Source organism: Triturus cristatus, chromosome 10 (genome assembly GCF_964204655.1).
Source record: "Triturus cristatus chromosome 10, aTriCri1.1, whole genome shotgun sequence".
Classification (NCBI taxonomy): domain Eukaryota; kingdom Metazoa; phylum Chordata; class Amphibia; order Caudata; family Salamandridae; genus Triturus; species Triturus cristatus.
In genome coordinates, this window is record NC_140593.1 from 59,254,834 (window position 1) to 59,281,493 (window position 26,660).

The 26,660-nt window shown below is 54.4% G+C and overlaps 1 protein-coding gene across 2 annotated transcripts in view; it reads left to right on the forward strand.

The window, feature by feature from the left end:
* WIPF3 (WAS/WASL interacting protein family member 3) overlaps positions 1 to 26,660 on the forward strand; it is a 162,540-nt gene that overhangs the window by 65,256 nt on the left and 70,624 nt on the right. Inside the window, exon 1 of one of the 2 annotated variants that reach the window (XM_085630413.1) lies at positions 19,746 to 19,873. The exons of the other annotated variant lie outside the window; for it this stretch is intronic. The gene's annotated coding sequence lies outside the window, so the exon portion shown is untranslated. Of the gene's footprint in view, positions 1 to 19,745; positions 19,874 to 26,660 lie in introns of those variants that run through there. 2 annotated transcript variants of the gene reach the window in all.

Consider the following 26,660-nt stretch of genomic DNA (forward strand, 5'->3'; position numbering starts at 1 on the left):
GTGTATATTTGTTCTATGTGCATATATTTGCTATCCCCTCGCCCCTTTCGTCTGCCTCATGCTTTTGTAATCCTCACTATACGAAATAAACACACACACACTATTCTTCAATTCATTCACCTCCCAAATCTACAACACTGCTGTTTTTCCTACTAACGCAATGCTTTAAACTACTACACAGCTAACACAATTCTAACTACATACAACTACAACATATCACAAATGTACACGAAATAATGGAAAGCTACAATACAATACCATTAACAATGGCAATGGCTTCAACTTAATCAAAGGCGAGACCTGTTGCATTTTCAATGCTTGTTATAGATTTATAGCTAGCCCACTCCCTTTTCTGTCAGGTCTGTCCTACCTAATGATGGCGTAGCTGGGGGGGGGGGGGTGGGTGGAGGGTGAGTAAGTCAAGAATAGCCGTCGAGCGGTCGTTGAGCCAGGTTTCGGTGAGGAAGGCGATGTCAATAGCCTTGCTGAGGATAGTTTCTGATATTTCAGTCCCATGTCCCACTGCCGATCTGCAGTTCAGAAGCATGCAAGAAAGGTGCATTAACCCTGTATGCTACTTTAGTCAAAACTAGGACTAGACAAAAAAAACAGATCTTTCTATCGAAATGTGTTAACCACCAGGCAGTTAAAGCAATCACATCGACATGGAAATGTGCTGCACAATAAATATTACGCCTGGTAGGGTAGGCTGGCAGCAGAGTTAGTTTGTCAATACTTGGGTAAAGGAACAAGTCACGAACCGTGATGTCACTTCTTGTGATTTTACCTAACATGGAGAGTCCCCCCACTTCGTTTTTAGGTCTCGCTGAGTCAGCGCGCATGCGCTGCTGGGAGAGACTTTAGTAAGTAAGGGCTTCAAAAAATGCTACCACCGGCTACAGCTTGCAGTGCATGTGCGCGGGCACGCGCAAGCTGTGGCCAACGGTACCATTTTTCCCCCAGCTTTTTAGCCAGCTTGCTAGAACACGCAACAAGCACGCGCACTTGCGCGTGCATCCCTTGCGTGTTTTAGCGCGTCATCGCGATCACTTTCGCTTTCACAGTGATCGTGATCGCGCTGACTTTTGTGGTCAATGCTGGTTTATTTCTTGCTTTGCTTGTTCATAATACGCAGAGTCCGAGGCTCACTCACTCATTGCTTGTATCACTGGTGCACACATTGGCCGGGTTTCACTGATTCTTCACACCCTTGATGCGTGCATTGGCTGAGGCTTACTCATTCCACATACCACCGTTATATACACACTGGCTGAGGTTCATTCCCTGCTCACGCTTGATTCAGGCATCAAGCAAGGGCCACTCATTCCTCATACCCCGGATGCACGCATCGACAAAGACTCACTCATAATACACCCCCGCCTCAGGCATCGGCCAAGGTTTACTCACTGTTCCATACGCCTGATTCCCTCATTGGCCAAGGCTCACTCATTCCTCACACATCGGGAGGGACTTACTCATTCCTCACACCGCTGGTGCTCACATCCGCCACGGCTTTACATTGCTGGTACATGCTTCAACAAACTGCCAGTAAATGCGTCAGCGAGAAGTGATCATTCCTCACATTACTGATACACGCATCGGCTGAGACTCACTTATTCTTCACACCCCTGATACACGCATCGCCCGTGTGATATTTAAATTATTACAACGCCTCCTCAGGGGTAGTATGCGCTATATAACTGCTATTTATTTTGTGCAAATACTGGGAAGGATCAATACATCTGACGTTCTTACAGTGCATACATGTCTCCTAAACAGAGCCTGAACAAAGTGAAAAGCTGCCTCTCCTAAGTATGTGTGAAGTGCTAACAAGGTGTGAGCCTTTGTTTCCCCTCTGCTGCATTTGCTTCGAGGTGTGAGGCTCCTGACTGCTCCTAGCCAGGAGACCCCAACAAAAGGAGGCCTGATAACTCCTCAAATTCGGCATTTGTTATGGGCCCAGCAGGAGTCAGAATCAAGCATTGGCAGAGCCAATAGGTCTCTCCTTTGGGATCTTATAAGTGTTTAGTTATCCAGCATGTTAGAATCCGGGGTCTCTGGTTGGCGCAGGTATGCACTTGCGACAAGCAGGGACCCTTTTCATCTAAGTCAGGGCAAAGGATCACCTCTTTAAAAATAACCCCTGCTCACCCTCTAGGTAACGTGGCGCGAGCAGTCAGGCTAAATTTCCAGAGGGCATATAGGTTAAGCGTTCAAGTTGTCCCACACAATAATCACCACCCCACCACACAAAGACACAAGGCTGTATTTATGTCCAAAATATAATTCTTTATATAAAAGGTTTTCTTTCAGGCAGGTTGCATAAATACAGTTCTCTTGGTAAAATAATCCAGTTACTCTCAAAATGCTTTACGGGCAGTCCACAGTTGTAAAAATGGCACAGTTCTCTTTAAAATAGGTTTCTTAGGTCTTCTGGGCACTTCGTAGCGCCTTTGGGGTGCCTTTGGCAAGGTTTTTACAGTGCCTTGCCGTTTCCCACGCTTCTCGCGTGAGCCGGAGTACGCTTGCCGAGTCTCACTCTTCTCGAGTGAGCACCGGTAATGCTTTTCAATGCAGTACGGTTAAAACGTAGGTACGGTTCGAACCTTGCTGTTCCCAGGGTAAGTACGGGTCGAACCAAGGCTGTTACGGCTCGAACTCAGCCAAAAGGAGCACTTTTCAAAGCGCCATTATTTCAGCTGGCAGTACGGTGCGAACCAGGCACAAGTATTTACAAGGCGGGTACGAACCAAGGCACTTCACAGGCAGTACGGTGCGAACCAGGCACAAGTATTTACAAGGCGGGTACGAACCAAGGCACTTCACAGGCAGTACGGTGCGAACCAGGCACCCGTAGTTACAGGGCAGGTACGGTTCGTACAAAGGCAAGTACGGGCCGTACTTTTCACGCGCTGGCACAATACCTTGCAGATTTCACGGGGAAGGTTCGTGGCGGCCTCGCGGTCCAGTCCAGGGGTGTCCCACGTCGCGCTGGTGTCCCCAGTGTCCAGGGGACGGCGGAGCTTCGTGGGGCGCTCGGGCAGGATGCAGGTTGCCACGAAGGGGGTCAGAAGCAGGAGGGCAGCCTCGGGGTGAGATCACAGCGCCGCGCGCTGTTAGCTTCGGCCGGAGACGCGAACCAGGGCACTTTAGTCCTTTGCAGAAGCCTCTACAACCCGGCAGGGGTCACAGGGACTCGGCGCTCAGGCGCGGAGATCTCCACCTTACTTTGCGAGCTACGGCTCGAGGGGGCAACTGTTCACGGTGCTCGGGCTGTCAGGCCTTTACGTTGTTTGCAGCCACGCCAGCAGCAGAAGTCGCGTTGCTCAGCGAGATCAGGGGATGCACAGGTTCTCCGGGGTCAGCTTGCTGAATCACTTCAAGGCACTTCTCCTCTTCTTTCAGGATGGTAGCGCCCACTGTTCCTGGGGCGCAGGTCAGGGGGCAAGTTCACACGCAAGCCCTTGGAGATTGTTTTAAAGGCACAAGTTGAATCAAAGTCCTTTTCTTCAGGCTTTCCCTCTCCTTCCAGCAGACAGGCACCCACTGCAGGCCAGTCTCTTCAGGCAGAGAGACAGTATTCCTCCTTCAGCTTCTCCAGGTCCTTCTCCTTCAGGCAGAGTTTCTTCTTGGCGCAAACAGGATCTGATTTCTTAGGAGCCAGGCTCCTACTTTTATAGTGCGATTCTTTTGTTCTTTAGCGCCAGGGGGCCTGGGCCTGGCTCAGTCCAGTTCTGGAGCACTTTGTTGTGGTGACTCTGCGCTTTCCTTTCAGCAGCAGGGCAGAGACATCAGCCGCTCAACAGGGGGCGGCGCCGGCTTTGTGCTGTCAGAGCACAGGTCTATTCAGAGTCAAGGGTGGACTCCTCCCACCCATCCTGGTGTAATCTCTCTACCCACCACCTGGCAGCCAGCCTGTCTCTGGGGATTCCCCAACCCTGCTCCTTACTGTTGCTAGGCAGAACACACACACACAGCAGAGGCGGACTGAAATGGCCAGGTCAGTAAATACTAACTTTCTAAAAGTAGTATTTACAAACGCAGGATATTAAAATAAACTTTACTAAAAGAAGTATTTTATTATTCTGAGTTCAGGCATACTAAACATAATTGTCTACCATGCTCTATGAGTCCACTGGGATTACAGGGTGTAGTAATTCCAGCAGCCCATTCTGGCCTATGGAGAGCAGGTAGCCTTCAATAGTGAAAAACGAAAATGGCTGTAATTCACTATTAAGACATGCCACACACATCAGGGCATGTCCTACCTTATGCCTACAATGCACCCTGCCCATGGGCCTACCAGAGGGGTGACTAATATGTAGTTAAGGGAAGGTTTAGGGACTGGCAAGTGGGTGCACTTGCGCAGTCAGCGCGACAGTATCAGACTGCGCGCAGGTTCTGCAGTGGCAGATCCTAGACACATTTTACTAGGCCGCTTCTGTGGGTGGCACAACCAGTGCTGCAAGCCCACCAGCAGCATTTGTATTTACAAGCCCTGGCACTCCTGGTGCACTTTACTAGGGGCTGACAGTAAACCAAATAAACCAATCATGGACACCAATCAATGTATACATTTTACCATAGGGAGAGCATATGCACCTTAGCACTGGTCAGCAGTGGTAAGGTGCCCAGAGTCATAAATCAGCCAACACCAGGTCAGAAAAAATACAGGAGGAAGGCAAAAAGTTTAGGGATGACCCTTCAAAAAGGGCCAGGTCCAACACAACCCCCTTCCAGCCAAAACGCAGGGTAGACCAATCACCACCGTGATGGTCTTCCCTGCTTGGGGCGATAGAACAAGGACCTGGCCCGCAACTGCAGGGGCAGACTCCACTTCTACGCCAATCTGAACCTATCGGACTCCCTCTGTCCATACTCTCAGGGCCCACCAAGCCAATCCATGGGGAACCCTTCTCCTCGCCTGTGGACACCACCTGTGCAGCACCTAACCTTAACTGGCCCACAGGTGTGTCCAACCAGAGAGACAGCAAAATGCTACAGTGGCCACTGACAGTAGTCAGGGATGAGACCCAGGCCGTATGCCTCTCAGGGCTCTCAATCCTCTGTGGCGCCAGGGAGCGGGGGGCAGTAGCCCCAGGTGCTTGGCACCCTTTGTCCATTCTCCCCCATGTCAGGTCAGGTATGACATCCTGGCACTGACCCACCAGCCCCGGGACTGTACCCAGCGGCTGGACCAAAGACTGGGGTGGGCTCTCCCACTCCCGGTCCTCCTCCTTGGGGCTCTGTACCCTCCCACCTGGAGTGGCACCCCCTTCCAGAATTGCCACGGCACCTGTGGCAGGTGTCCTGCGCAATTCGCCCACCAGTTCAGGGGTTCTATCCTGCAACTGGGTGCCCAGGTCAGGGGGGACACCCTGAACCTGGCCCTTCAACCTAGGGTCTAAACCCTTTAGTTGAGCCGGGGTCAGAGGCGAGGACTCCCTCCCTCTGCACCCCCTTCCAGAGTACTGCCCACTCCCAACTGGCGTGGTACCCCTAGAAGCAACATGGGTCAGGACACTGATTACAGTGGTCCCACCCTCCAGGTCAGACAACACCTGAACCTGGCTTCCCAACCCTGGGTCCAACCCATGCGGTTGAACGCTCGCCTGGCGCACCAGGACTTCCCGGGGAGCACGCATGCCCCCCCTGAGGGTGACACATAACTCATGTGTCGTGTGACAGTCTGCCTGGCGCTGATCTCCAGACCCCTGGCCATCTGACAGTGCCTGAAGATCCCCCAGGACAGAAGTGGTGTCACCATGGTCACTCACGGGGAACGCAGCCCTTCTGGCTGGCCCCTGACCCACTGGTTCTTCCACTGGGGACTCTTTCCCCCTCTCACCCCTCAATCTGGACCTCTGCACCCTCCCAACTGGAGCGGTACTGCCAGACACCAGAACTGATGGAGGCCTGCTTACAGACACTCCCAGCTCACCAGACACTAGGGGATCCCCCTCAACGGGCGGCCCATCAGGACAGCCTAGGCTCCCCGCCTGGTGTTCCCTTAAAGAACCATCCAGGCTCTGAGACTGGGTTTCGGGCACCTGGGGGCACGCAGCCCCACACTCACTCCTTCTCCACTGAGACAGGACGTGAGCCCCTACACCCCTCCCACTACCATGGGACCTAGCTGGGCTACTCTGCACCACTTCCACCACTCTGGGTTGGAAGATACCTGAGTCACTCCCCACAGGGTCACTCCCCAATGCCTCTCCAGACCCTCTGGAATCCACCAAAAGGTCTGCCTCCAATGTGAGTTCTCTGCGGTCAGAGAACTCACTCTCCAGCAGGTGTTGACGTAGCTCTGGAAAACAGGGACTTAAAATATGCTCTCCCACCATTGGATCACACAGCCCCCTAGCAGTTTTAACCAAACTAGCCATCACCTTACCATCCAGTGCCTCACACACGTACTCCACACCACTCTCCTGAGACTGGCAAGACAGTATCTGACTGTCTCTGTCACACAACCCACACTCTTCTGGGCGGTCTTCACACTCACCTACCAGGACTTCAATGTTGGGGGAACCCCTCTCCCTGCGCCTCTCATCTAGAGCCAGTAGAGTGTCCCTCCCGCCACTAGGACTATGAACCCCTGCGCCAGTTACCCTATTCCCTTCAGGGATACTGCGCACTACTGGAGCTACCTCATGCCCTTGAACCTCCTGGTGTGTGTTAACCCCCTCCTTCAAGTCAGGCGCCACATCTCTGGGTGTGCGTACTACTCTTTCAACACTAGAGAATTCAATACTGCTGCCACCATCTGAGCTGGATTCCTCCTCCCACTCAGAAAAGCTCAATCTCTGAGCTACGCACCTTTCTTGTTGCTGGGCTGAGACACTCATGGCCTCAAGCCTCTCGAGCTCCATATCATATTTCTTCATTAGGAAGTCATGCTCCATCTGAATCTTTCTTTCTTCAAGAGCCATTTTCTTTTCTTCCAGAGCCAGCTTTCTGCTTTCTAGCTCCAATTGGATTTTTAATTCCAGCTTTGCCAATAACACTTCGTGATCCCTGGCGGCCTGTCTGTCTGCCAGCTCCTCTGGCAACAGGCCTCTGCCAAAACTGCGAACGCTTTCCGCTGGTTTCAATGGTGTAACTTCCTTAGTTGCACCCCTTGATTCAATCCAGGCTTTCAGCATCTTGTAGAGATCTGATCTGTTCTTGCATCCTGCATGTGGAACCTTGAGCTTCCTGCAGAAGTACTTGAGTTCAGTTCTCTTGTAGCTGTTCAGTTTTGACTCATCCCATTCAACCTCTCCAGCCTCAGAGGCTTCAGACGCGGTTTTCTCTATGCTGTTTGAGCCCGGCATGGCTTCAAACGCAAGGGATCTTCTTTACTTGGCAAGCGAAATTAAATCATAAAAAGTTCTGTGGCTTAAGCTACTGGACCGTCTACTGTGCAATGGTTAGTAATCACTGCGCAGACACCAAGAACGCAAATCCGTAAATCCCACCGCTGCCACCAATGTTAGAATCCGGGGTCTCTGGTTGGCGCAGGTATGCACTTGCGACAAGCAGGGACCCTTTTCATCTAAGTCAGGGCAAAGGATCACCTCTTTAAAAATAACCCCTGCTCACCCTCTAGGTAACGTGGCGCGAGCAGTCAGGCTAAATTTCCAGAGGGCATATAGGTTAAGCGTTCAAGTTGTCCCACACAATAATCACCACCCCACCACACAAAGACACAAGGCTGTATTTATGTCCAAAATATAATTCTTTATATAAAAGGTTTTCTTTCAGGCAGGTTGCATAAATACAGTTCTCTTGGTAAAATAATCCAGTTACTCTCAAAATGCTTTACGGGCAGTCCACAGTTGTAAAAATGGCACAGTTCTCTTTAAAATAGGTTTCTTAGGTCTTCTGGGCACTTCGTAGCGCCTTTGGGGTGCCTTTGGCAAGGTTTTTACAGTGCCTTGCCGTTTCCCACGCTTCTCGCGTGAGCCGGAGTACGCTTGCCGAGTCTCACTCTTCTCGAGTGAGCACCGGTAATGCTTTTCAATGCAGTACGGTTAAAACGTAGGTACGGTTCGAACCTTGCTGTTCCCAGGGTAAGTACGGGTCGAACCAAGGCTGTTACGGCTCGAACTCAGCCAAAAGGAGCACTTTTCAAAGCGCCATTATTTCAGCTGGCAGTACGGTGCGAACCAGGCACAAGTATTTACAAGGCGGGTACGAACCAAGGCACTTCACAGGCAGTACGGTGCGAACCAGGCACAAGTATTTACAAGGCGGGTACGAACCAAGGCACTTCACAGGCAGTACGGTGCGAACCAGGCACCCGTAGTTACAGGGCAGGTACGGTTCGTACAAAGGCAAGTACGGGCCGTACTTTTCACGCGCTGGCACAATACCTTGCAGATTTCACGGGGAAGGTTCGTGGCGGCCTCGCGGTCCAGTCCAGGGGTGTCCCACGTCGCGCTGGTGTCCCCAGTGTCCAGGGGACGGCGGAGCTTCGTGGGGCGCTCGGGCAGGATGCAGGTTGCCACGAAGGGGGTCAGAAGCAGGAGGGCAGCCTCGGGGTGAGATCACAGCGCCGCGCGCTGTTAGCTTCGGCCGGAGACGCGAACCAGGGCACTTTAGTCCTTTGCAGAAGCCTCTACAACCCGGCAGGGGTCACAGGGACTCGGCGCTCAGGCGCGGAGATCTCCACCTTACTTTGCGAGCTACGGCTCGAGGGGGCAACTGTTCACGGTGCTCGGGCTGTCAGGCCTTTACGTTGTTTGCAGCCACGCCAGCAGCAGAAGTCGCGTTGCTCAGCGAGATCAGGGGATGCACAGGTTCTCCGGGGTCAGCTTGCTGAATCACTTCAAGGCACTTCTCCTCTTCTTTCAGGATGGTAGCGCCCACTGTTCCTGGGGCGCAGGTCAGGGGGCAAGTTCACACGCAAGCCCTTGGAGATTGTTTTAAAGGCACAAGTTGAATCAAAGTCCTTTTCTTCAGGCTTTCCCTCTCCTTCCAGCAGACAGGCACCCACTGCAGGCCAGTCTCTTCAGGCAGAGAGACAGTATTCCTCCTTCAGCTTCTCCAGGTCCTTCTCCTTCAGGCAGAGTTTCTTCTTGGCGCAAACAGGATCTGATTTCTTAGGAGCCAGGCTCCTACTTTTATAGTGCGATTCTTTTGTTCTTTAGCGCCAGGGGGCCTGGGCCTGGCTCAGTCCAGTTCTGGAGCACTTTGTTGTGGTGACTCTGCGCTTTCCTTTCAGCAGCAGGGCAGAGACATCAGCCGCTCAACAGGGGGCGGCGCCGGCTTTGTGCTGTCAGAGCACAGGTCTATTCAGAGTCAAGGGTGGACTCCTCCCACCCATCCTGGTGTAATCTCTCTACCCACCACCTGGCAGCCAGCCTGTCTCTGGGGATTCCCCAACCCTGCTCCTTACTGTTGCTAGGCAGAACACACACACACAGCAGAGGCGGACTGAAATGGCCAGGTCAGTAAATACTAACTTTCTAAAAGTAGTATTTACAAACGCAGGATATTAAAATAAACTTTACTAAAAGAAGTATTTTATTATTCTGAGTTCAGGCATACTAAACATAATTGTCTACCATGCTCTATGAGTCCACTGGGATTACAGGGTGTAGTAATTCCAGCAGCCCATTCTGGCCTATGGAGAGCAGGTAGCCTTCAATAGTGAAAAACGAAAATGGCTGTAATTCACTATTAAGACATGCCACACACATCAGGGCATGTCCTACCTTATGCCTACAATGCACCCTGCCCATGGGCCTACCAGAGGGGTGACTAATATGTAGTTAAGGGAAGGTTTAGGGACTGGCAAGTGGGTGCACTTGCGCAGTCAGCGCGACAGTATCAGACTGCGCGCAGGTTCTGCAGTGGCAGATCCTAGACACATTTTACTAGGCCGCTTCTGTGGGTGGCACAACCAGTGCTGCAAGCCCACCAGCAGCATTTGTATTTACAAGCCCTGGCACTCCTGGTGCACTTTACTAGGGGCTGACAGTAAACCAAATAAACCAATCATGGACACCAATCAATGTATACATTTTACCATAGGGAGAGCATATGCACCTTAGCACTGGTCAGCAGTGGTAAGGTGCCCAGAGTCATAAATCAGCCAACACCAGGTCAGAAAAAATACAGGAGGAAGGCAAAAAGTTTAGGGATGACCCTTCAAAAAGGGCCAGGTCCAACACAGCATAATATCCTTGGTGCAACAATATCAACTGTTGCATGGCTAAACACTTATAAGGTCCCAAAGGCGAGACCTATTGGCTATGCCAATGCTTGTTTAGGACTTGTGCCCTGCTAATAACTACAAGTGTGACAGTCTAAAAACACAAAACCAAGCTTTGAATGAGCGACTCCCTCCTCTCTGACACCACCCTCTGCCCCCGACTGTACATTAATGTTTCCCATCTGTACATCAGCCCCATTCCCACTAGCCCTGTACCCGTGGGCTGTAGATCAACCAGTGCTTCCACCACTCTGTGCTCGCCTGAGGTGTGGCACCTGGTGCTCCGGAGCTGTCCTGAAGCACAGCACCCGGTGCTCCCCTGAGGTGTGGTGCCTGGTGTTCTGGTGCTCTCCTGTGGCACAGCACCCTGTGCTCCCCTGAGGCGTGACACCTGGTGTTCTGGGGCTTTCTGAGGCACACCAGCCTGTGGTCTCCTGAGGTATACCAGCTTGTGCTCTCTCCCCTGAGGCTTGGCACCAGGTGTTCTGATGCTCCCCTGAGGCACACCAGCATGTGCTCTCCAGAGGCCCACCAGCCTCTGCTCCCCTAAGGTTTGGTGCCTGTTGTCCTGGTGCTTCCTAAGGCACAGAACCTGGTTATCCCCTGAGGCACAGCACCCGATGCTCCTCTGAGGTGCTCTCCTGATGCACATCACCCGGGTCTCCCCTGAGGTGCTCCCTGAGGCACAGTACCCGGTGCTCCCCTGTGGTGCTCCCCTGAGGCACAGCACCCGGTGCTCCCCTGAGGAACCGCTCCCAGTGCTCCCCTGAGGCACAGAACCCGGTGCTCCCCTGAGGTGTGACACCTGGTGTTCTGGTACTCCCCTGAGGCACAGCACCCGGTGCTCCCCTGAGGTACAGCACCCAGTGCTCCCCTGAGGTACTCCCCTGAGGCACAGCACCCGGTGCTCCCCTGCGGCACAGCACCCGGTGCTCCCCTGAGGTGCTCCCCTGAGGCACCGCACCCGGTGCTCCCCTGAGGCACCGCACCCGGGTGCGGTGCCTGAGGTGCTCTCCTGATGCACAGCGTCCGTGCTCCTCTGAGGAGTGACACCCGGTGTTCTGACGCTCACCTAAGGAACAGCACCCGGTGCACCCCTGAGGTGCTCCCCTGAAGCACAGCACACTGTGCTTCCCTGAGGTGCTCCTTTGAGGCACAGCACCCGGTGCTCTCCTGAGGCACCTCACTCTGTGCTCCCATGAGGCACAGCACCCGGTGCCCCCCTGAGGTGTGACACCTGGTGTTCTGGTGCTCCCTAAAGGCACAGCTCCATGTGCTCCCCTGAGGTGCTCCCCTGAGGCACAGCACCCGGTGCTCCCCTGTGGTGCTCCCCTGAGGCACAGCACCCAGTGCTCCCCTGAGGAACCGCTCCTGGTGCTCCCCTAAGGCACAGCACCCGGTGCTCTCCTGAGGTGTGACACCTGGTGTTCTGGTACTCCCCTGAGGCACAGCACCCGGTGCTCCCCTGAGGCACAACACCCGGTGCTCTCCTGAGGTGCTCCCCTGAGGCACAGCACCTGGTGCTCCCCTAAGGTGCTATCCTGAGGTACAGCACCCGGTGCTCCCCTGAGGCCCAGCACCCGGTGCTCCCCTGAGGCCCAGCACCCGGTGCTCCCCTGAGGCACTGCACCTGGTGCTCCCCTCAGGCACAGCACCCGGTGCTCCCCTGAGGTGTGACGCCTGGTGTTCTGGTGCTCCCTGAAGGCACAGCTCCCTGTGCTCCCCTTAGGTGCTCCCCTGAGGCACAGCACCCGGTGCTCCCCTGAGGTGCTCCCCTGAGGCACCGCACCCGGTGCTTCTCTCAGTCACAGCGCCCGGTGCTCCCCTGAGGTGTGACGCCTGGTTTTCTGGTGCACCCGGTGCTCCCCTGAAGGCACAGCTCCATGTGCTCCCCTGAGGTGCTCCCCTAAGGCACAGCAGTCGGTGCTCCCCTGAGGCACTGCACCCGGTGCTCCCCTGAGGTGTGATACCCGGTGTTCTGGTGCTTCCCTGTGGCACAGCTCCCTGTGCTCCCCAGAGGTGCTCCCCTGAGGCACCGCACCCGGTGCTCCCCTCAGGCACAGCACCCGGTGCTCCCATTAGGTGTGACGCCTGGTGTTCTGGTGCTCCCTGAAGGCACAGCTCCATGTGGTCTCCTGAGGTGCTCCCCTGAGGCACAGCTCCCGGTGCACCCCTGAGGTGCTCCCCTGAGGCACAGCTCCCTGTGCTCCCCTGAGGTGCCACTCAATTTCATAAAGTGTGGTAGCTGGGACTGAAACTTAGCCCCGCTCTTTTAAAGTACAGTACACAACTCTGCCACTGAACAACCCCCCTCCCAAGGAAGCCTCCGAAGCCATGGCTAACGCCAGCCCGGGGCCGTAACTATTAAACAGCAGCCACAGACAGTTTATACATTCACAGCATGAAAGCTAGAGTGGGCTCGTTGGATATTGCTTTAAGCAATACTGGGCTTATTTACATTTAGCCCGTTGAGCCCGATGGGCGTTGCGCGCTTGGTATCAAGGATGCTGCGGGAAAACGGCCCCTGTGGCTGCTGATGAGGATATAAAATACTGCAACTATCGGGGTTCAATGGGCCCCTCGCGGATCTGGGCCCCGGCGCCACTGCACCTGCTGCACAATGGTAACTACGCTTCTGGCCTACGCTCCTGTCCCAAAGACCCGCTCCTCCCCTCCCCAAACGCCCCATGATGGGTCTGCAGACAAGGGAAGGGTGACATCCGGGGCATCGGCAGATGGTATCGGGCTTGGAGCCTGGCGAAGCAGTGCTTTAGGGAGAGGAAGGAACATGTGAGGTGCCAGTGGGCATGTTCCATGACCGGGGCATCACACCCAGGTAGAAGCCCGCCCGGTGGCTGCTCCTCTGTGCCGAGGCCTTCACCGGGCTGGGCAGCGCCCAGGAGGGAGGGCACAGGGGGTCCTCCCCTTCGGCTCAGGTGCGGCCGGCAGTGCCAAGGGCGCGCAGAGGCCTCTGGGTTCAACAACCGATCTCCGTAATAAGGTCTGAAGAGCCGCTGACGTTGGCAGTGCCAGGAGCCAAGGACGGCCGGAAGCCGGGCGGGCGCTCTCCCTGAGTGCAGGCTGCGGGCACGGGGCCAGGCGCAGCAAGATGCCGAGACGAGCTAAGAGCTGAGATCTAAGGGTGGCCAGGCTGGGCAGCCACAGACAAGAGCAGCGGCTGGAGGGGGGGGGAGGGGGGGGGCGTAGGGCCAGGCAGAGGGGAGTGGAGAGCTTAGATCTAAGGGTGGCCAGGCTGGGGCGGGGAGGGGGAGGAGAGGGCCAGGCAGGGGGAGTGGAAGCCACCGCTGAGGGGTCTTCAGAGACGTGCATAACCCATCCCTAGGGCAGAGAATGGCCTCTCGACGCAGGCCCACGCCTCTGAAAGACCAGAAGGGCTGGGGCAGAGTCGAAGCCCCCACCACTCTGGCCCAGCACAGACCGACTTCTACCACTGTTGCAAGTAGGTCGACCTACGCCAGTGTGGACTGGTGCCAGCGGCCCCCACCGTGACAGGCTGTGGGCCAGTGGCCCACTATGAGCGGAACCGACCTGCTTTGAACTTTAGTGACGTCATATGGGTGACCAACCGTCCGTAAATTTCACGGACTGTCCGTAATTTGGACGTCACGTCCGTTGTCCGCGACGATCCCTTTTACAGACGCCCTTTGTCCGTAATTTTGGGCATTGGCTTGGGGAACATCACTGTTCCCCTGCCAGAAGCCTCCCTCGGCTCTCTGGTGGGGCCCCTCGCACTCCTCTGAGCACAAGAGCAGCCCCACCCGAGTACTTTAAAAGACCATTTACCTGTTAAGGAGGCTTTCTTGTTTTTTCCGCCCCTTCATCTCCACACTGGCTATTGCTGGAAGAATTAGCCCCCCAACACGCCCCCGAAATTTGTAGTAGCCCCCGCACCCCGAAATGAAATGTGGCTCTAGTTGCGCCTCTGTGAGTGACAGATGCGGCTTGGCTGTTTAGCTGCCCACGCTGCAGTTGGACGTGTCCTCTGCAGGTGCTGTGAAGAGAAGAGACTGAACATGACTGACACGAGTGGGCCTGGGAGGGGCAGCGCTGGGAGGAGCAGGCCTGCGGGGCCATGGCTTTGAAGAACCTGCTCCCAGGGACCTTGAGCCGAAGCAGATGGATGACCGTGGTGGGGTGTGAAGGCAAGGACAGCACAGGACTCTGGGGGGCACGCCTCTGTGTGTGGGGGGACAGGCCCATGGAATGTGACTGCGGTGGGGTGTGAAAGCAAGGACAGCACATGACTCTGGGGGGGCATGCCTCTGTGTGTTCGGGGGACAGGCCCATGGAATGTGACTGCGGTGGGGTGTGAAGGCAAGGACAGCACAGGATTCTGGGGGCACGCCTCTGTGTGTGGGGGGACAGGCCCATGGAATGTGACCGCAGTGGGGGTGTGAAAGCAAGGACAGCACAGGGCTCTGGGGGGCACGCCTCTGTGTGTGGGGGGACAGGCCCATGGAATGTGACCGCAGTGGGGGTGTGAAAGCAAGGACAGCACAGGGCTCTGGGGGGCACGCCTCTGTGTGTTTGGGGGACAGGCCCATGGAATGTGACCGCAGTGGGGGTGTGAAAGCAAGGACAGCACAGGGCTCTGGGGGGCACGCCTCTGTGTGTGGGGGGACAGGCCCATGGAATGTGACCGCAGTGGGGTGTGAAGGCAAGGACAGCACAGGACTCTGGGGGGCACGCCTCTGTGTGTGGGGGGGGACAGGCCCATGGAATGTGACCGCAGTGGGGTGTGAAGGCAAGGACAGCACAGGACTCTGGGGGGCATGCCTCTGTGTGTGGGGGGACAGGCCCATGGAATGTGACCGCAGTGGGGTGTGAAGGCAAGGACAGCACAGGATTCTGGGGGGCATGCCTCTGTGTGTGGGGGGACAGGCCCATGGAATGTGACCGCAGTGGGGTGTGAAAGCAAGGACAGCACAGGACTCTGGGGGTCATGCCTCTGTGTGTTCGGGGGACAGGCCCATGGAATGTGACTGCGGTGGGGTGTGAAGGCAAGGACAGCACAGGGCTCTGGGGGGCACGCCTCTGTGTGTGGGGGGACAGGCCCATGGAATGTGACCGCAGTGGGGTGTGAAGGCAAGGACCGCACAGGACTCTGGGGGGGCACGCCTCTGTGTGTGGGGGGACAGGCCCATGGAATGTGACCGCAGTGGGGTGTGAAAGCAAGGACAGCACAGGACTTTGGGGGGCATGCCTCTGTGTGTTGGGGGGCGGGGGGGGGACAGGCCCATGGAATGTGGCTTTGAACCGCAGAGTTGCAAAGTGTAGGGCTCTGAGGCCAGTGGTGGGTATATGACTGCAAAGTGGGTGTACGGAGGGCGGGGCTTTTAAAAAGTAGAATTTATGACGTGACCCAGCCAAAGCTGTCGAAAGGTCCCGTGCCATGTATGAAACACTCTGGCCTTTTATCCAAAACCAAATTGTAAATATGGGCATCAAAATCCCAGCATAGATTTTGTTATTGGCTGGGAAAAAAATATCTAAACGAGCCGCACTGGCATGGGCCTTCCTGGCAGCTGTGGTACCCACGGAGGCACCTGCCCTCCAGCTCAGAGCGACGGGTAACGTCACATACAGTGGGATCACATTCTTTACTCTGCAGCATCCTCGTACAACTAATAAAGGTCATGTGCGGGAATTGACATACTGATGCCTGATACCAGGCAGACCTCACCCTGCTCGAGCTTAATGACCAGCCTTCCAGCAACTGACAGCTCGATGTGACCACCCCAGGAGCAGAGCTAAGGCAGAAAGGCTGCCAGTGAGCCTCCCTTCATTTCAGTCCAGCACTAAACCCACCTCAGAGTCCTTTTCAGGAGTTTTAAATTGACCGAAGATGCCATATGTTTGTCCGTCATATTTGATATTTTAGCCTTTTCTGACTGCACCTTTGACATTCCATAACTTAAGGGGTTTGACGTATGGAACATTGCCAATATGTGCAGACAAGGGAGGGGGGCAAACAGAGTAGACTGAGAGGGCTCGCTACACGGCCTCCAGGCTTTTAAACCCCACACTCCCCGCCTCGTGCCTTCCCATAGATGAACCTGGGTATGCAACGCCCCCTGCCTCTCTCAGGAGCCCCCACTGGTAGCATATGGGAGCAAAGGACAGGTGTAGGGAGGGTGGAGGCGTCTGAAGAGCTGTTTCCCTGCCAATGGGTACGAAAGAGAAGCTGTGTGTGGGATCCCCCTTGTGGCAGATTAAAGCCCTCTCCATGTTACTAATGCGAAGGGCCATCACAATGGGAGGGCAGAAGAGGCAGGATGCCCCAGGCCTGTGATATTTCAGGGCCCGTGCTGATGGAAGCATGGATGGCTAAATGAAAGAGGGATGGAAAGAGAAAGGGAGGATGGATGGATGGATGAGTGAAAGGGTGAAAGGATGAGTGACTGGGTGGATGAATGAGCAAGTGAAAGGATGGCTGGATGGGTGAGAGGGTAGATGGCTGCATGGATGAGTGAATGGATGGATGAGTGGAAGAGTGGATGGATGAGTGTACGGATGGATAAGGTGAAAGGATGAATGAAGGGATGGATGAGTGAAAGGGTGAATGGATGGAAGGATGAGTGACTGGGTGGATGAATGAGTAAGTGAAAGGATGGCTGGATGGGTGAAAGGGTAGATAGCTGGCTGGATGAGTGAATGGATGGATGAGTGGAAGAGTGGATGGATGAGTGTGCGGATGGATAAGGTGAAAGGATGAATGGAGGGATGGATGAGTGAAAGGGTGGATGGAGGGATAGATGAGTGCAATGATGGATGGATGGAAGGATAGATGATTGATAGGTTTGCAAATGGTTGAATATTGATATGGATGGGCACACAGATGGAAAGACAGAATGAATGGTGAAAGACTGAATGATGGATGAAGGAATGATTACACTTTGTAACCCTCAAAATCTTAAGTACATTTCCTATAGATTGACTTTCACATTTACTACTTACTTGGGATGAGTAGCACCATAGAAGAAACGAAATACCCATGAGAGAGGGTCTATGTGAAGAGGAGGGTCACCATTGGAGGGTGGTAGCAAGGCCGGACTGGCCGGACCGGGCATCAGGCGTTTCTCTGGGAGGCTGGAAAAGTGTGGGGGGGGCGGGTTTGTTACCACAAAAAGACCTTCACATTTGCTCAAAGCTGCGCTCATGCTGAAAAACCATTAAGTGCACAATTATCTCAAACTAATATAAACTTCTTTTCACTAGTACTTAAGTGGTCGTCTGTTTACTTACTTCTATACTATTGCGCGACCTCTTCTGATGTGTCTGTGAAACGTAAATTTTGTCCTGAATTTTGACCCTTTGTCCTGAATTTTTACACTCACCATCCTGAATTTGCACCCATGCCAGTTGGCCACTTATTTATTCTCGGTTATTGTACAGTGCCTGCCATGTGAAGCCGGTGGGTCACTTCAGAGCTTTACACGAGCACTTTGCATTACACAAGAACAGAGTCACTTTTCTAAAGCATGGAGAGATTGTGATTGGCCCAGAATCGGACGCCGAGACTCGAACCTGATTCAGCAGCTTCGACGTCGGCAGCTCTGGCCCTAGCGCCACATCCTCTCCCCTCTCACAGTGGTTTCACAGTAAATGTAAGTTGTAATGCTGCTTGGAGATGTTTGCCAGGTTTCCTGTGGCATGGTTTGTGTCTTTGCTGTGTGTGTTTATATAGGTGATGTGTTGTGTAAATTGTATCTCTTGTTGCGCAGCTTGTTGTCTTGCGCATCACTTGTCTGGTGTGTGATGTGCATGGAAGATTGGCAGGTCCTGTGTGTAGTGTACGGTGCAAGAGTTTGGTGTGAAGCTTCTAGTTGTGTGGTTTGTGTGTGTTTTTACTGGCAGATGCACGCTATTTGTACATACATGGTCCATTGCCCTCGTGTGGCTCTCAATACGGTCGGTGAACCATGTCCAGGCACTAAACTGACCACTGCAGAAACTGAACATCCGTGGTGAAAAGAGGTGAGCATTCTGTGCTGCTCGGTGCTGCGGATGGGAGGCCGCTGACCCTGCACCCCCACTGTTGGGCGTGGCCACCCCTAGCACCCACCCCCTGGGTGTGCCGTGGCCAGCAGGGTTGTCTCTTTGGCTCCAAGCCCCTTTAAGCTTCTTTGAGCCAGCGCTGCGTGTTGTGAGACCTTCCTCCGGAGCCCGCACATCTGTCCCGCTTGTAACCTTTGAACCCACCTTTTCTGGATACTTAGTTATGGGGCCCTTGTGTTATTCTAGAGTCATTTGGGTCTCTAGACACGAGCACCATTGGCGTCACATTCACACAATGCCTGTGCTTTCTAAACTGATCAATCAATCTACTCGCATTTGTAGAGCGCGGCTAATCACACAGGGGGGTATCCAGGCGCTAGACTTTTGCTGGGCTCAGCCGAAGAGCCAGGTCTTGAGTCCCTTTTTGAGTTCCGGGAGCGAAGACGTACTGGCTAAATGTACACAGGTCAAGGATAGACATGTCTGTGCTGGAAGTGCTTGCTTCGTGGGGGCCGTGACTCAATCCAAGCTCACGCGCTCCAGCAGAATAAGAGACCCGGGCTAGAATCGCATCTCCGGCACTCGCCGTATTTGTGAGATAGTGCTGCGCACTAGAGTGATCCACCGTAACCAAGGCAGCAGAGAGGTTGGAAAGGATCGCTGTGCCTAGTGACCCTCACCCAAGATGGCGAAGAGGAGGCCCTTGTCAAGTAAGGTGGTCTCGGTCTAGTCATGCGGGTGTAGACATGATTGACGCCGCTGGATTGTGTCACATCAACAAATGAGTGACGGGCACAAAGGTGATGTTCTGGAAGGGGACACGCAATTGTGGGGCAGGGATCCAGCATCAGACATGGAGGCCTGCGGGTCCAGGGATAGGAAAGAACATTGGGCTTGTAAAATGCACTCTCAGGCTCAGGGCAGCCCCATGACATATCATTAGTTCCACCAGAGATCATTGTTCTGAAAATCCACCTGGAGTTTGTTATTCTCTGGGCTGATGAACTCAGTCCAAAGTGTCTTTGTTTTGTGTTGGGGTCCTGGGGATGTGTGACAACTACACACTAGCTGTGCCTCGTGCAGCGTTGCTCTTGGAGGCAGAGACCCGATGCTGCTGGGAGTCCTCTGAATGACGAACTACTGCTCCCAGGCTCTGACTGTCGGGGTCTTGGCGGGTCAAAGGGTCATGGGGACACTCCTGACAGGCGGTGCGCCCTGCTGGTGCACATATCTATAAATACATTGCCCACACTGTATCATCCCTTGTGCAAAAGATAAGACTTTTATTTACACAAAGGAACGGTATGCTTAGTAACTAAATGAGCCTTCTGGTAAGTTAGCTGCTATTGCAAATATCACAGTTACATTGTAGCTCGTTGTCTCTCAGCTTCTCCTCACCTTTGAAACGGATACAGTTGCAAAGGTGTAACCTGACCTACAGGGCACGCGCAGTGTCGGGTTAAGGAAGTGAATGCTGATATTCGATCGCGTACCTACGTCACTTTGTGTTGACGTGTTCTCTTGATCGCTGAGGTGCTGCAGTGGAAGGATGGGAAGTGCTCGTCCTGGCACTTCTGTGGCGCAACGCTGCACTTTTCCACAAGAATTTGCACAGCAGCAGGGACTAAGGCACGTGGACCTCCTTGTCAGGTCAGAGAGCGCTGCCATCTGGGAAGAGGGGAGCTGTGATGTCACACAGTGCCATCTGGGGAGGGGGGTGCTGTGATGTCACACAGTGCCATCTGGGGACGGGGGTGCTGTGATGTCACACAGTGCGATCTGGGAAGAGGGGAGCTGTGATGTCACACAGTGCCATCTGGGGAGGCGGGGTGCTGTGATGTCACACAGTGCCATCTGGGGAGAGGGGTGCTGTGATGTCACACTGTGCGATCTGGGGACGGGGGTGCTGTGATGTCACACAGTGCCATCTGGGGAGAGGGGTGCTGTGATGTCACACTGTGCGATCTGGGGAGGGGGGTGCTGTGATGTCACACAGTGCCATCTGGGGAGAGGGGTGCTGTGATGTCACACAGTACCATCTGGGGACGGGGGTGCTGTGATGTCACACAGTACCATCTGGGGACGGGGGTGCTGTGATGTCACACAGTGCCATCTGGGGAGAGGGGTGCTGTGATGTCACACTGTGCGATCTGGGGAGGGGGGTGCTGTGATGTCACACAGTGCCATCTGGGGAGGGGGGTGCTGTGACATCACACAGTGCCATCTAGGGAGCAGGTTCTGTGACGTCACACAGGTGTTCATGCCATGCTCGAATCTTGTTGATGTGGACTCAGGTACAGATGGTGAGTGCACAACACAACGTCCTCTGTTGGCACTGTGGTCACATGCATGCTCTTCTGAGGGGGAAGGGAGGTTTCTAGGCACCGAGGGCCTTCTTTGCAGATCGCTGTCACTCATTGGCCATCACGTCATATGTTGCAGTCACTCTTGAAGAGGTTCATAGGATTGGCAGGTGCATCAACACGTGCAGAGGCACACAGACCTCACACTAGGGTCACGTCACTCACAGCCGTCTTTGGATAATCTGATGTATTGCTGTGTGCACCCGGTGTGCCCTCACTAGACCACATTCATTATATCAAGGGCCACTGGAATTATGCGGCAGGAGAGGGCCAAATTATGTTGCATGGTTGAGTACATTATGCAGCAAGAAAAGGCAAATTATATGGCATAAAGCAACACATTTTGTAATAGTATTACTTCATTATTTTGTTATTTTTAAACTTAGTAACACTGCGTGGACCTTGGTTGTACATAATAAGAAACAGTTTAACACCCAAACATAGCAATAACCAACAGAGAGGTGATCCTTCCAGCTTTGCAAAGGGCCGTCCGCTGCGTGACAACACGTGCCGCTGCATTTTTAGTAACTTTTCAACCTTTTGAGCTAGAAAGATTTTTTTGTTCAAATCTGCAGATTATGTGGCAGATGGGGGTGTATGTGGCAAATCTTTAACTATGCGAACATCACCACTGCTGCACAATCACATAATTCCAGTGGCCCTGATTATATTCCATGACAGCCCCTTCACCTCCATTACCACATTCCATCAACCTAGCCACTGCATGGAGGTGAGCATGGATTTAGATACAAATGCAAATACCATACAGACCTTTATGATATAGTGGTAGGCGATGAACTGGATCCAATTTTATTTTAGGTCGGTGTTATCCACCTCAGTATAGTGCCACATAACTATGCAGTGGTGCACGGCTCCGCACACTAGTACCGCAGAGACTCGGAGCCTCCTCAGGCTGGGCCACAGTGCAGATGGGTGGCGCAGGCCTTCAGGGCTAGGAGGTGAGTTCTCCAGAGACTGGCGCGAAGGCATGACATGTGCCAGGGTCAGATCTAAGGTGCATTTTCTGCTTCTGCAGGGCAGACGGTCAAAAGGGTCGCTCTGGTCTCCACCGCTCTCTACGCTGCTGTGCAGAGCTCGTTTAAGTAAAAGGTAAACTCTTGGTACGGCAGAGATGGCGACTTGTATCCAGTTGGTACAGTGGCTGTGCCCTGCAGCCACCTCAGTGCTTAATTTGTACAACAAAATAAGCACCAGGGTCCTCGTCAGGAGGCCACTGCAGCTTGCACCACCCATTGCTCCTGCCAGAGCTGCCAATGACAGAACCAGCACAAGTACTAACCATCGACCACCCACAAATGTGACAATTCAGACCCCCAAAGCCAGAAGAAAGTCTTGGGTGTCTGTATTAGTCATTTTAATGTTATTGAACTGATAACAACTGTTGTTGTGCTTATCTCTAAATTAGACAAACCGTGCCACCATGTGGCAGACTGTCATAAGTGTCAGTATTCACCATTAAGTGCCCGCGCCAAGCACTGGAAACCCCTGGCTCAAATTAAGCACTGAGCCAACTGACCCCTCGCATCCAACAGTGGCCCAAGCATATGGGAGAAAAGTGCACTTTTCTTCCAGGTGCACCTCAGCTTGATGGTAATCAGGCGACAGGGGCGCGGTCTCTCCCTTTATGTGACATGGGATCTGGACTGCCTCTGGCGAGACAGCTGCTGTTATGGGGTCTTCTTTAGAAGAACAGGTTTGAGGATCAGCCCAGCTCTTTGTATAAGGCGTGCCGTTTCTGCCATGTGATTGGCTGCTGCAAGTTTTGCTCCTCTCAGGCGACAGACGGACCTGTTGGACACTGCGTGGTCCATGTTCAGTGAGCCCAGTGATGCTGGACGGTTCATTCAGTGCTCGTGAATTCACACTCAGGTGTGCCCCCTTTAAAATGGTGTCTGCAGTGAGGGGAGAGGACAGGAGGGTGTGTGGGGACAGAGAGGAAAGGCAGACAGGGAAGAGGGGCGGATCCATGAGAGTGTGTGTGGACAGACCGGAAAGGCAGACAGGGAAGAGGGGAGGAAACATGAGAGTGTGTGGGGACAGACAGGAAAGGCAGACAGGGAAGAGGGGAGGAAACAGGAGAGTCTGTGGCGACAGACAGGAAAGGCAGACAGGGAAGAGGGGAGGAAACAGGAGAGAGTGTGGCGACAGACAGGAAAGGCAGACAGGGAAGAGGGGAGGAAACAGGAGAGAGTGTGGCGACAGACAGGAAAGGCAGACAGGGAAGAGGGGAGGAAACAGGAGAGAGTGTGGCGACAGACAGGGAAGGCAGACAGGGAAGAGGGGAGGAAACAGGAGAGTGTGTGGGGACATAGAGGAAAGGCAGACAGGGAAGAGGGGCGGATCCATGAGAGTGTGTGTGGACAGACCGGAAAGGCAGACAGGGAAGAGGGGAGGAAACAGGAGAGAGTGTGGCGACAGACAGGAAAGGCAGACAGGGAAGAGGGGAGGAAACAGGAGAGTGTGTGGGGACAGACAGGAAAGGCAGACAGGGAAGAGGGGAGGAAACAGGAGAGTGTGTGGGGACAGACAGGAAAGGCAGACAGGGAAGAGGGGAGGAAACAGGAGAGTGTGTGGGGACAGACAGAAAAGGCAGACAGGGAAGAGGGTAGGAAACAGGGCAGTGTGTGGGGACAGAGAGGAAAGGCAGACAGGGAAGAGGGGAGGAAACAGGGCAGTGTGTGGAGACAGAGAGGAAATGCAGACAGGGAAGAGGGGAGGAAACAGGGCAGTGTGTGGGGACAGAGAAGAAAGGCAGACAGGGAAGAGGGTAGGAAACAGGGCAGTGTGTGGGGACAGAGAGGAAAGGCAGACAGGGAAGAGGGGAGGAAACAGGGCAGTGTGTGGAGACAGAGAGGAAATGCAGACAGGCAAGAGGGGAGGAAACAGGAGAGTGTGTGGGGACAGAGAGGAAAGGCAGACAGGGAAGAGGGGAGGAAACAGGGCAGTGTGTGGGGACAGACAGAAAAGGCAGACAGGGAAGAGGGTAGGAAACAGGGCAGTGTGTGGGGACAGAGAGGAAAGGCAGACAGGGAAGAGGGGAGGAAACAGGGCAGTGTGTGGAGACAGAGAGGAAATGCAGACAGGCAAGAGGGGAGGAAACAGGGCAGTGTGTGGGGACAGAGAGGAAATGCAGACAGGGAAGAGGGAAGGAAACAGGGCAGTGTGTGGGGACAGAGAGGAAATGCAGACAGGGACGAGGGTAGGAAACAGGGCAGTGTGTGGGGACAGAGAGGAAAGGCAGACAGGGAAGAGGGGAGGAAACAGGGCAGTGTGTGGGGACAGAGAGGAAATGCAGACAGGGACGAGGGTAGGAAACAGGGCAGTGTGTGGGGACAGAGAGGAAATGCAGACAGGCAAGAGGGGAGGAAACAGGGCAGTGTGTGGGGACAGAGAGGAAATGCAGACAGGGAAGAGGGAAGGAAACAGGGCAGTGTGTGGAGACAGAGAGGAAATGCAGACAGGCAAGAGGGGAGGAAACAGGGCAGTGTGTGGGGACAGAGAGGAAATGCAGACAGGGAAGAGGGAAGGAAACAGGGCAGTGTGTGGGGACAGAGAGGAAAGGCAGACAGGGAAGAGGGGAGGAAACAGGAGAGTGTGTGGGGACAGACAGGGAAGAGGGGAGGAAACAGGAGAGTGTGTGGGGACAGACAGGGAAGAGGGGAGGAAACAGGAGAGTGTGTGGGGACAGACAGAAAAGGCAGACAGGGAAGAGGGTAGGAAACAGGAGAGTGTGTGGGGACAGAGAGGAAAGGCAGACAGGGAAGAGGGGAGGAAACAGGGCAGTGTGTGGAGACAGACAGGAAAGGCAGACAGGGAAGAGGGGAGGAAACAGGAGAGTGTGTGGGGACAGACAGGGAAGAGGGGAGGAAACAGGAGAGTGTGTGGGGACAGACAGGGAAGAGGGGAGGAAACAGGAGAGTGTGTGGGGACAGACAGGGAAGAGGGGAGGAAACAGGAGAGTGTGTGGGGACAGACAGAAAAGGCAGACAGGGAAGAGGGTAGGAAACAGGAGAGTGTGTGGGGACAGAGAGGAAAGGCAGACAGGGAAGAGGGGAGGAAACAGGAGAGTGTGTGGGGACAGAGAGGAAAGGCAGACAGGGAAGAGGGGTGGATCCATGAGCGTGTGTGTGGACAGACCGGAAAGGCAGACAGGGAAGAGGGGAGGAAACAGGAGAGTGTGTGGGGACAGACAGAAAAGGCAGACAGGGAAGAGGGTAGGAAACAGGGCAGTGTGTGGGGACAGACAGGAAAAGCAGACAGGGAAGAGGGGAGGAAACAGGAGAGTGTGTGGGGACAGAGAGGAAAGGCAGACAGGGAAGAGGGGAGGAAACAGGAGAGTGTGTGGGGACAGAGAGGAAAGGCAGACAGGGAAGAGGGGAGGAAACAGGAGAGTGTGTGGGGACAGAGAGGAAAGGCAGACAGGGAAGAGGGGAGGAAACAGGAGAGTGTGTGGGGACAGAGAGGAAAGGCAGACAGGGAAGAGGGGAGGAAACAGGGCAGTGTGTGGGGACAGACAGGAAAAGCAGACAGGGAAGAGGGGAGGAAACAGGAGAGTGTGTGGGGACGGAGAGGAAAGGCAGACAGGGAAGAGGGGAGGAAACAGGAGAGTGTGTGGGGACAGAGAGGAAAGGCAGACAGGGAAGAGGGGAGGAAACAGGGCAGTGTGGGGGGACAGAGAGGAAAGGCAGACAGGGAAGAGGGGAGGAAACAGGGCAGTGTGTGGGGACAGAGAGGAAAGGCAGACAGGGAAGAGAGAAGGAAACAGGGCAGTGTGTGGAGACAGAGAGGAAATGCAGACAGGCAAGAGGGGAGGAAACAGGGCAGTGTGTGGGGACAGAGAGGAAAGGCAGACAGGGAAGAGGGGAGGAAACAGGGCAGTGTGTGGGGACAGAGAGGAAAAGCAGACAGGGAGGAAGGGAGGATACAGCATTGGCCACCATTAAATCTACCGGAACACCCTACAACACCAGGGGCCACATTTACACCTGGGAAATCACAATCATGGGTGCCCACATCTCATGTGCTCAAACTCTCACGCTCACTGTATACAATCTGTGGTAATCATGGGACCCCCGTCATGTAAATGCACTGAAGTACCCTGGAACAGCCAGAAGGAAGTGTCTCTACTGGAGTACATGTAAAAAACTCTTGTATCCCACTATTGTAATCAGCTGCCATCTCAATCAATCAATCAATCATAGGCATTTGTATAGCGCACTGCTCACCCGGAGGGTCTCAAGGTGCTGGGGGAGGGGGGGGAAACGCTACTGCTCGAACAGCCAGGTCTTGAGTTGCTTCCTGAAGGCGAGATGGTCTTGCGTTGTCCGGAGGTGGATGGGGAGGGAGTTCCATGTCTTGGCTGCCAGGTAGGAGAAGGATCTTCCTCCGGCGGTGGCTCTGCGGATGCGGGGGACGGTGGCGAGAGCGAGGCTGGCGGAGCGGAGCTGGCGGGTGGGCTTGTGGAAGGTCCGGCGGCTGTTGAGGAACTTGGGGCCCAGGTCGTGGAGGGCCTTGTGTGCGTGAGTGAGGAGTCGGAACGTGATTCTTTTGTTGACGGGGAGCCAGTGCAGGTCTCTCAGGTGTCCGGAGATGTGGCTGTGTCGGGGGATGTCCAGGATGAGTCATGCTGAGGCGTTCTGGATCCGTTGGAGTTTCTTCTGGAGTTTGGCGGCGGTGCCGGCGTAGAGGGCGTTCCCGTAGTCCAGCCGACTGGTGACGAGGGCCTGGGTGACCGTCTTCCTGGTCTCGGTGGGGATCCACCGGAAGATCTTTCGAAGCATGTGCAGGGTGTTGAAGCATGAAGACGAGACGGCGTTGACTTGTCTGGTCATCGAGAGGGAGGAGTCCAGGATGAAGCCTAGGTTGCGTGCGTGGTCCGTTGGCTTGGGGGTGGCTCCCAGGGCGGGGGGCCACCAGGAGTCGTCCCAGGCGGAGGGTGATGATCCCAGGATGAGGACCTCCGTCTTGTCTGAGTTCAGTTTCAGGCGGCTGTTCTTCATCCATTCGGCGACGTCTTTCATCCCTTCGTGTAGGCTGGCTCTGGCGGCGTCCGG